Source organism: Chlorocebus sabaeus, chromosome 21, assembly GCF_047675955.1.
Source record: "Chlorocebus sabaeus isolate Y175 chromosome 21, mChlSab1.0.hap1, whole genome shotgun sequence".
NCBI lineage: Eukaryota > Metazoa > Chordata > Mammalia > Primates > Cercopithecidae > Chlorocebus > Chlorocebus sabaeus.
The window spans coordinates 37,355,930-37,366,949 of NC_132924.1; the positions used below are offsets into that span (position 1 = coordinate 37,355,930).

Below are 11,020 nucleotides of genomic sequence, written 5' to 3' on the forward strand. Positions count from 1 at the left end.
TGTCTATTTTGGCTTTTGTTGCCATTGCTTTTGGTGTTTTAGTCATGAAGTCCTTGCCCATGCCTATGTCCTGAATGGTATTGCCTAGGTTTTCTTCTAGGGTTTTTGTGGTTTTAGGTCTAACATTTAAGTCTTTAATCCATCTTGAATTAATTTTTGTATAAGGTGTAAGGAAGGGATCCAGTTTCAGTTTTCTACATATGGCTAGCCAGTTTTCCCAGCACTATTTATTAAATAGGGAATCCTTTCCCCATTTCTTGTTTTTGTCAGGTTTTTCAAAGATCAGATGGTTGTAGATGTGTGGTATTATTTCTGAGGGCTCTGTTCTGTTCCATTGGTCTATATGTCTGTTTTGGTACCTGTACCGTGTTGTTTTGAAAACTATGGAATGCTTCACGAATTCGCGTGTCATCCTTGTGCAGGGGCTATGCTAATCTTCTCCGTATTGTTCCAATTTTAGTATATGTGCTGCCGAAGCTAGCACATATCTATCTATATCTTTTTATCTATACATCTTGATGAGGAGCAACAATCATTTGTAGATGGCCCATTTTTTTTTGATAGAAGTCAGTCTTTACTACAGAAAAATTCATTTACAGTTTATTTTGAAGACTTAATAGACAGATCTAATCTTATCTTCCCAAACGAAACAATATTCTTCCTAACAGTTAGACTGCAATTCCAGTAGTCAATGTTTATAGAAATAAATGCTGGGGCATATGGCATAAAAAGTAGATTCATGGGACAATAGAATAAAATATTTGAACTCACAACTGTCCATGGAAATTTTAGGTTATATTGTCATTTATCTGTATCATTGCATTCACCAGGTTTCAACATTATTAGTATTACAAAAGCTCCGTTTTCATTCGCTAAAGGCAGAGGTGACTCTGAGACACACCACTTTTATCCATACAACACGATATCCATCAATCATCCATATGCCTCCTGCATTCATAAAATCATATAACACATGCTATATGTGGAAATGAACTGATTTTTGCTTTCTATTATGATTTATATCATTATTCACACTCCACTGTAGTCTCTTTGGGGAGAGTTGGTTACCATTAGCATTTGCTGTCAGTCAAATTGCGCTTCTTTCCTTATTACCCTTTTTTCATATCTGAACTACAGTAAAAGAACAAGACAAGAATAGAAGTCCTAATATTAAAAAAAAAAGATCGCAGAATATATGACCTTTAACCAATGCCGTGATCATTTGCTTCTTTTTAAAATAAGATATATAATTAGGACTAAAAAATGCGAATAAAATCCAGTCATTTGTATCTTTTCCTCGTATAAAGAAAAGTTGGAAAATTAGTTGAAATGGTAAATGATTTTTAAGGTTTAATGCAGAATAATTCTTTAAAGTCATGACTAAGACTGATCATCTACTCAAGATATTCACATTTCAAAGCATCCATTTAGCTTGCAACCTTATTTTAATAATATGGGGTCTCAATATCTTCCTGCCCCGCAGGTTTTTGTTTTCAATGGGCATTTATTTAAAAAGAAACTCCAGATTTATAAATAGATTAGGATGTTATGCTAATTCCTTTATTCTAGGAGGTACACTTTCATAATTATAAAGGTCATTTATTTTTTCAATAGCAAACATTTAGCAGGTATTCATTAGGTACCTGGCATGGCTTTAGATTCTGAGATACAAAGACTTCAAGTTATGGTTTTCCTGTTTGGAGAAGCTTACCTTTTAGTGAGGAAGGTATGCATGTTAAAAAAAAATCTACCTACCTATCAATAGATCTGACAATAACACGTGGAAAGTGCCAACAGATAATGAAAACAGAACATGAGCCCTGAGGACAACATCACTGAGGAAGTATCCCTGAGTTGGAAACCTTACTAGAAAAAAAGGAGTTTGTGAGATGAAGGAGGGAAAGGAAGGGAGAAAAAGATAGCAAGTGTCAGAGTTCCTAAAGAGGCCTGGTGTTCTGGGGACTATCGGCCTGAGCACAGGAAACATGGGATGAGTGCAAATGAATTTACAGTGAAAAATATAATATTACATAATGATAAGTGAAATGTCACAGTAGACCACCAAATTTTTCCAGATATTTTCTATGCATATTCATATCTATCTATCTCTTTCTCTCCTATCATCTATCTATCTATCTATCTATCTATCTATCTATCTATCTAATCTTCTAGGTAGCTAGCTAATCATCTATCAATCTATATATCCATGCATCTATCTTTCTCCTCAAATGGTATCACACTATATATACCTATTTTGCAAACTTCTTTTTCTTAATATATCTTGAATACAATGCAAATCATAGATAGACAAGCAAATGGAAAACAACAAAGAGCAGGGGTTGCTATTCTTATATCAGACAAAATGGACTTTAAACCAACAGCAATCAAAAAGGACAAAGAAGGGCATAACATAATGATAAAAGGTTCAATTCAATTAGAAGTCTTAACCATCCTAAATATATATGCATCCAACACTGGAGCACCCAGGTTCATAAAACTAGTTCTTAGAGACTTGTAGAGAGACTTAGATAACCACAAAATAATAGAGGTAGACTTCAACACCCCACTCACAGTATTAGACAAATCATCAAGGCAGAAAACTAACAAAGATATTTGGAACTTAGACCCAACACTTGACCAAATAGACTTAGCAGATATCTTCAGGACACTCCACCCAACAACAACAGACTGTACATTCTTCTCATCTGCACCTGCCATATACTCTAAAATTGACCATATACTCAGTGACTTTAAAGCAATTTTCAACAATTAAAAAAAAACAAAATCATGCCAATCACACTCTTGGACCACAGCACAATAAAAATAGAAATCAATATCAGGAAAATCTCTCAAAACCATACAGTTACATGAAAATTAAATAATCTGCTCCTGAATGAATTTTGGGTAAACAATGAAATTAAGTCAGAAGTAAAGAAATTCTTTGAAACTAATGGGAAAGAAGATACAGTATACTAGAATATCTGAGACACAGCTAAAGCAGCATTAAGAGGAAAGTTTATGGTGCTAAACGCCCACATCAAAAAGTTTTAAAGATCTCAAATTAATAACCTAACATCACACCTACAGGAACTAGAAAAAACAAGAGCAAATGAATCTCAAAGCTAGCAAAAGAAAAGGAATAAAATCAGAGCTACACTGAATGAAATTGAGACACAAAAAAACCATCCAAAAGGTCAACAAAACCAAAAGCTGGGTTTTTAAAAGAATAAATAAGATTGATAGATTGCTGGCTATACTAATAAAGAAAAAAAGATAGATGATGCAAATAAACACAATCAGAAATGACAAAGGGGACATTACAACAAACCCCACAGAAATACAAAAAACCCTCAGAGACTACTACAAACACCTCCATGCACACAAACTAGAAAATCTAGGAGAAATGGGTAAATTCCTGAAAACATACAACCTCCCAAGATTGAACCAGGAAGAAATTGAAACCCTGTGCAGAACAATATCAAGTTACAAAATTAAATCAGCAATAAAATACCTACCAACTAGAAAAAGCCCTGGACCAGACAGATTCACAGCTGAATTGTACCAGATGTGTTAAGAAGAACTAGTACCAATCCTACTGAAACGATTCCAAAAAATTGACAAGGAAGGACTCCTCCTCAAATCATTCAATGAGACCAGTATCATTCTGATACCAAACCTAGCAGAGACACAACAACAACAAAAAAACTTCAGGCCAATATCCTTGGTGAAAATAGATCCAAAAATCCTCAACAAAATACTGGCAAACCAGATCCAGCAGCACACCGAAAAGCTAATTCATCATAATTAAATAGGCTTTATCCCTTAAATAGGATGCAAGGTTGGTTCAACATACACAAATCCATAAATGTGATTCATCACATAAACAGAACTAAAATAAAAAACCTCATGATCATCTCCACAGTCACAGAAAAGGCTTTTGACAAAATTCAACATGCCTTCATGTTAAAAACCCTCAACAAACTATGCATTGAAGGAACATATCTGAAAATAGGGCCACCTGTGACAAACACACAGCCAACATCATACTCAAAGCAAAATCTGGAAGCATTCCCCTTAAGAACTGGAACAAGACAAGTGTGCTCACTCTGACTGCTCCTGTTCAACATAGTACTGGAAGTCCTGGCCAGAGCGATCAAGCAAAAGAAGGAAGGAAGGAAGGAAGGAAGGAGGGAAGGAAGGAAGGAAGGAAGGAAGGAAAGAAAGAAAGAAAGAAAGAAAGAAGGAAAGAAAGAAAGAAAGAAAGAAAGAAAGAAAGAAAGAAAGAAAGAAAGAAAGAAAGAAAGAAAGAAAGAAAGAAAGAAAGAAGGAAGGAAGGAAGGAAAGAAAGAAACGAAGGAAGGAAGGAAGGAAGGACAGAAAGAAAGGAAGGAAGGTAGGAAGGAAGGAAGGAAGGAAGGAAGGAAGGAAGGAAGGAAGGAAGGAAGGAAGAAAAGGCATCCAAATATGAGGAGAGGAAGTCAAACTGTCTTTCTTTGCAGATGATATGATTCTACACCTAGATCGTAAGTGAATTAATGCAGGATGAAATAAACAAATACTGCATGTTCTCTCTTATAAGTGGGAGCTAAACATTGAGTACACATGGACACAAAGAAGGAAACAATAGACATGAGGGCCTACTTGCAGGTGAAGGGTGGGAGGAGGGAGAGGATAAAAAATCTGCCTATTGGGGACTATGCTTATTACCTGGTTGATGAAATCATTTGTATACCAAAATCCCATGACACACAATTTACCTGTGTAAGAAAACTTGTATGTGTACCTCCTGAGCCTAAAATAAAATTTGGAAAAAAATAAACCTATCTAAACATAGAAATAGTACAGTAAAAATATGATATAAAAGTTCCATTTTAATCTTATAGACTGTCATATATGCAGTCTGTCATTGACCAAAGTGTCTTTATGTCGGGCAGGGCTATATTTGCAAAAGATCCCTTTTATCATTGAACTTATAGTGCAGTAGCAGAGAGACAATTGTCAATGATAATTCTAATGAATTTTAGGAAAGGGGAAGTAAATGGTGTTTTGAAGTAAAAGGCAGAAAGTAAGTCTAGCAGTGGGTGGAGCCCTCATGAATGAATTAATCCATGCGTGGATTAATGGGTTAATGGGTTATCAAGAGAGTGGGACTGGTGGCTTTATAAGAAGAGGAAGATCAGCACCGTAAGACAGCGGGTAGGGGTCTGGTGAAGAGAAGAGGAGAGACCTGAGGTAGCACTACCTCTGGATTCTGCAGAGTCCCCATCAGCTAGAAGTTCCTCACCAGATGTGTCCCTCTAATCATGGTCTTCTCAGCCTCCATAAGAATTAAATTCCTCTTCCTTGTAAGTTACCCAGTTTCAGATATTATGCTATAAGCAACAGAAAATGGACTAAGACAGAAATCTTTTGCTCATATTTAGCGCCACATCCTTGGTATGAATACACCAGAATATACTTAATCATTCCCCTGGTGATGAACTTTTAGGATATTTGTGGTTTTTTGCTACTACAACTTACGCTGCCTTGCACATCCTTATGCATCTATTTGTGTAGCTTTAAAAGAATATACCTGTGGGATAGATTGATGGGCATAGAATGTAGCAAAGTTTTGATGGGTATTGCCAAATGACCTTCAAAGGCAATTCACTCCCTTCCAAGTTATTTGAGAATGCCTGTTTCCCAAATCCCTTACAACACCCACCCTATTCTTTTTGTTTTTTCATCATAGTAGTGCTTATTTATTTTTATGAACATTTTGTACAAGTTACTATGGTTTCTGAGAAAAAACTTAGGAAATGAAAATAAGAAACTAGAGGGAAAAAGCATCTTAAATTCCACTTCCCATCTGGTCTGTAGCCTTCAAACTTTTCACTGTGTAAGGATGAATTTATGTCTTGTTTGGTCCATAACTGAGATACAGCTGGTAAATGGAACCGGGAGATTCTGCTTCACCACAAATTTCTGCTATCCATTTAGCCCTGTTGATGCAACGGGGCTTTAGAAACTGCTAGAAAAGAACTCAAAGGGTTTCTACAAGTGGCATTCAGACACATGGCATGTGGCAGACTCTGGGATGTCTTAAACAAGCCAAATCAAAATATGTGACTGAAGTCCTCCTGAGAGCAAGCCACCTGATGGAAGAAAGAATTTGGTATAAATATCCAGATTATGCAATAGGTTTTAAGTGTTGGAGGGCAGAGACTAATCTAGGGGACATCTTGGTAGTTATTACTTGACACTTCTGATCCAACCACTCTGGTAGGCATGCTCCCCAAGGACAAAATGGCTAGGTGTGCAAACAATAGAACAGTGATACTAAACTCTGTGATATCTCTGCCCAGGCCACCCTGTTGTGGGACACCATCCCTCCTTCTGACCCTATCCCCACAAAGCATAACCACAGAAAGGAGAACTTTTCTCTTTTATTTCACAATAGACTGACCAGCAGGCGAGGCATTATAAGGATTGAATGCATCAAAGGCTAGTGTGATTGCAAAGACGAATGTGTGCCCCAACTCAGATGGCAACATTCACAGATCTTTGGCACAGTTACCAGCCACCATGGTGAAGCTGCAATATGGCAGAGGCCAGTCATGGTCACAAGAGCAAATGATATCTGCTCTCATTTAGCAGCCATGTGGCTCAGCCATGACTCTGAGTCCACTGAGTGGACTTGGGTATGTGGGGGAGAGGAAGTTCTGTTTCTCAGAATCTGTAACTGCATGGATATACGAGTACTTAGCGCTAGTGAAAACCCTTTTACAGTATCTCATTGATACAGAATAACATCCCAATTCCTTAATGGTTTTCAAGGATTTTTATGATCAGGCCCCTTCTTAAATGACTCTTCTCATTCTTTGGGACTCAGTTTACATCTCATTTGCTGTAGAAAGACTTTTATAAGCATCTGAGGCTAGTTTAGTTGTCTTTCCTCTGTACTTTTGTGGCACCTTGTTCAAATTCCCATTACATAACACTTACGTTACATTGTATGACATAGCATGATTGTCTATCTTAATCACAATACCAGAAGATTCTTGAAGGAAAGGTCCACATCTTATTCATTATTGATTGTTGCACTCCACCCCCTGCACTGCCTGTTACTGTGCCTGCCACATAGTGCACATTCAATGTATGTTTGTCAAATAAATAAATGAATGAATGGAGGATCTTATTAAATAAGATGAAGAATAACAAGAAGTACAAATTTGTGGGAAAAGATGAGGCGCTTAATTGTGTGCTTCTTAATTTAAATATCTGTGGACATCTGAGAGGGTATGCTTAGTTGTGAATAATGGCTAGGTTCGAGGGATAAGTCTGAAGATACACACTGAAAGTCATTAAGCTTCTCTACTTTTTTCACTCCCCTATTTTTTATTTTTTTCTTAAAATTCAGTAACATTAACCTTTCTAATAATAAAAGAAAGAAAATTTGGAGACATAGATAAGTATATATATATATATAGAAATAAATTGCTAATTATATTCTCCCTCCCCTCAGCAGAGGTTAATCATTGATAATACATGTGAATATTTCCTTCTGGTTTTATTCCCTTCCGCTCCCCAGTTTCTCTCTCTTTCTCTCTCTCCCTCCATATTGAACACAGTTGGGGCATGTGTTTATTTAGTTCTTTTCAAATTCAGCACTGTTTCATAAGCAATTTTCCTTGTTTCTAATTATTCTTTAAATACCTGATTTTTAACAGCCTTATAAATGTTCTATGGCATGAATGCACCATAATTATTTTAATTATCCCTATTATTGGGTATTTAGGTTGTTTCTGATCTTTTTGTTACAAATGACACTTTGATAAACATATTTTCTTGCACAAATCTTTGAATTATTGTTTTCAAGAAAATGTGTACTGTTTTAACACACTCCCAATGGTATTTGCTATGGTCTGAATGTTTGTGTCCCCCTGAAATTCCTATGCTGAAATCCTAACCCCCAAGGTAATGATATTAGGAGGTGGGCCTTTGGGAGGTGACTAGGCATGGGGTGGAGTCCTCATGAAACACATTAGTGCCCTTATAAAAGTGGCCTGCAGAGAGACCCCTTCACTCCTTTTATCATGTGAGGACACAGAAAGTAGGCACCGTCTATGAACCAGAAAGTTGTCCCTCATCAAACACCAAATCTGCAGGCTCCTTGATCTTGAACTTCTCCCCCCCCAGAACTGTGAGAGATGAGTTTTTATTGTTTGCAGTATTCTGTTATAGCAGCCTGGATGGACAAAGACAGCACTGATGTGCTTACCTCACTGCACCTTTGCCAATTTTGAGGATTGGATTTTTTAAACTTTGCCAACTTGACGGATTGAAAAATGACACTCACTGATGTTTAAATTTGCTTTTGTTTGATTATTAATTAAGATAGACTCCTTTAATATACTTGTTGACTGTTTATAGTTCTGCAAACCTATTTTATTCCTTTGCTCACTTTCTTTGATAGAGGCAATGTTTCTTATTATTTAGTGATAACTAGTTGTGTATATATTAATTTGTAATACAAACATTTCTGCTAGTTTTATTCTTTATGTTTCTATGCTCTATCCTCCATCTTGGAGAAGATTTACTGGGACTGAAAGATGGGATTTTAATAAAAGCTTGGCGAGACCTTGTCTTTACTAAAAATACAAATATTAGCCGGGTGTGCTGGCACACGCCTGTAGTCCCAGCTACTCCGGAGGCTGAGGCAGGAGAATGGCTTGAACCGGGGAGATTAAAGTTGCAGTGAGCCGAGATCGCGCCACTGCACTCCAGCCTGGGTGACAGAGCAAGACTCTGTCTCAAAAAAAAAAAAAAAAAAGAAAAAGAAAAAAGAAAAAAAAAGCTTGAAAATGAAAATAGTTGTTTGAACGTTCTGAAACAGGAGATTATATCAATCAGGAATGAGTCACTAATGATCCAATCATAAGTTAATATATTTTATTTATAATAGTTAAAACTTCCTTCATTTTGGGGAATAGTTGTTTTACAAATGGCAGCATTAGCAGCAAAGATAATGGTAAGATGAATATCAGATGCCTATTCTGCCGTTATTTAAGAAACTACCTTCTTACCTCTTTTAAAGAAGAATGTTTGTTTTAATTTATAAAAGTAATACTTGCTTACTATAGAAAATATGGAAATGTATGAAAAAAGAATTTGAAATCACCTTTCAGAAACAATCACTATTTACCTTTTGGTATATTTATTTTCATACTAGGAAACATTTCCTACCCACATTAAAAAAATATACATATGTGTGTGTGTGTGTGTATGTATGTGTAACATTAAACTTTATATGTAGTTCTATATCCTAGTTTCAAAATTTATTTTAGTTTCCCATATTATTAAACTCTTAGTATAGTTTTAATGTTTGAGTAACATTCTCTTGAATGACTTTGTGATGATTTGTGACTTTCTTATTTTAAAAATTTAAAATTATAAATAACAGCATAACATGTTTTTAGTTATTTTTGTTCATGTTTTCAGATATGAACTCCTAGAAAATGATGTTACTGAGATATCACATATGAACTCATTTACACTTGCTTTTATATTTGCCAAATTCCCTACAGAAAGGTTATACCAATGTTGCTCAAAACAGTTATATATAAGCGTGTCCTTCGCATTGCATGCTTACCTGCATTGAGTACAATTATTTTAATAATAATTGCTCTTTCCTTAAACGAAAATATCACAGTGCAGCTTTTGATACCTTTATTGAGATATAATTGACATACAATAAACTGTCTAAATTTAAAATTAGACACATACAATTTTATGCATTAAAGATCTGTATCACCTGTGAAACCATCACCATAATCAGGATAATAAGTATATCCATCGTACCCAAGTTTCCTCACACTCCTTTGTAATGTCTCCCTCCTGCTGGTCCTTGCTTTGCTCTCCCTATACCATTCCCTGGCAACCACTGATCTGCTTCTGTCATTATTCCTTACTTCACATTTCCTGGAAATCTATGTGGATGAAATAATAAAGTATGCACTTTTTAATCTTGCTTATTTCATTAAGCATAATTATATTGACATACACAGACATACTTCTGTGTCGTAGCACGTGTCAATAATTCTTTCCTTTCTGTTGATGAGTGGGTAATCCATTGTGTGGATATACTATCATTTGTATATTCATTCACCTGTTGGTGGACATTTGTTTTTTTTCTAGATTTTGACTATTACAAATAAAACTGCTATAACTTTTATTTGTATACAAGATTTTGTGTGTGTATGTGTGTGTATATATATTCATATGCATATATATGTTGATATAGTTTGACTGTGTTGCTACCCAAATCGCAGCTTGAATTGTATCTCCCAGAATTCCCACGTGTTGTGGGAGGGACCCAGGGGGAGGTAATTGAATCATAGGGGCCAGTCTTTCCTGTGCTATTCTTATAATAGTGAATAAGTCTCACGAGATCTGGTGGGTTTATCAGGGGTTTCAGGTTTGCTTCCTCCTCATTTTTTCTCTTGCTGCCACCATGTAAGAAGTGCCTTTTACCTCCTGCCATGATTCTGAAGCCTCTCCAGAGATGTGGAACTCTAAGTTCAATTAAACCTCTTTTTCTTCCCAGTTTCAAGTTTATCTTTATCAGCAGCATAAAAATGGACTAATATATATTTGTATATACACATGTACATATGTATATGTGTATATACATGCACATATATATGAAATCATGTATATATATGTTTTCATTTTTCTTTGTCAAATACCTAGGAGTAAAATGGCTGGATCATAGGATAGGTGTTAGTTTAAGCTTTTAAGAAACTATTAAATTGTTTTTCTAAGGTAGTTGGGTCATTTTATATTCTTTCTAGCGTGTGAGACTTTAGTTTCTCCATATTCATACCAATATTTAATTTGTTATCCTTACCAGTACTTAGTTTTAGACAGTCTAATAGGTGTGTAGTGGTATTTCATTGTAGTTCTAATTTTATTTTCCTGAAGACAAATGATATTGAACATCCTGTCATGTGTTTACTTGCCATTTGTATATTTTCTTTGG

General features: G+C 35.6%; 1 non-coding gene across 1 annotated transcript; it reads right to left on the minus strand.

Annotated features, from left to right (window-relative positions):
- Positions 1-377: 377 nt before the first annotated feature.
- LOC119626366 (U6 spliceosomal RNA) lies at positions 378-484 on the minus strand. Its single transcript, XR_005242535.2, has one exon. It is a non-coding gene; the product is annotated as a U6 spliceosomal RNA (small nuclear RNA).
- Positions 485-11,020: the final 10,536 nt, after the last annotated feature.